A 302-nucleotide genomic window follows, 5' to 3' on the forward strand; every position below is an offset into this window, starting at 1 on the left:
GAGGGGTGTCCCTGGGCTGGGGGGGCCTCTCGGGTGAGCCGGAGGGGCTGGGAGCTGCTGCCAGCGTGGGGTGACCAGGGAGGCATTGGGATATGGCAGTCAGAAGGCACCACAGAGGCTGAGCCTGGCTCCCGGCATCCCTGCTGGGCTGGCACTGGCGGAACTGGGCTGGCACTGGGAGACTCGGGCCAGGTCTGGTTGTGGGTGGCTGCACCCACGCTTGGTACCCCGGGGCGGTGGGAAGCCCCCACACCCGCTCCCAGTCCTGGAGCCACATCCCAGCACTGGGTGGCGCAAAGAGC

This window comes from Buceros rhinoceros, unplaced genomic scaffold, assembly GCF_000710305.1.
Source record: "Buceros rhinoceros silvestris isolate BGI_N320 unplaced genomic scaffold, ASM71030v1 scaffold40513, whole genome shotgun sequence".
NCBI lineage: Eukaryota > Metazoa > Chordata > Aves > Bucerotiformes > Bucerotidae > Buceros > Buceros rhinoceros.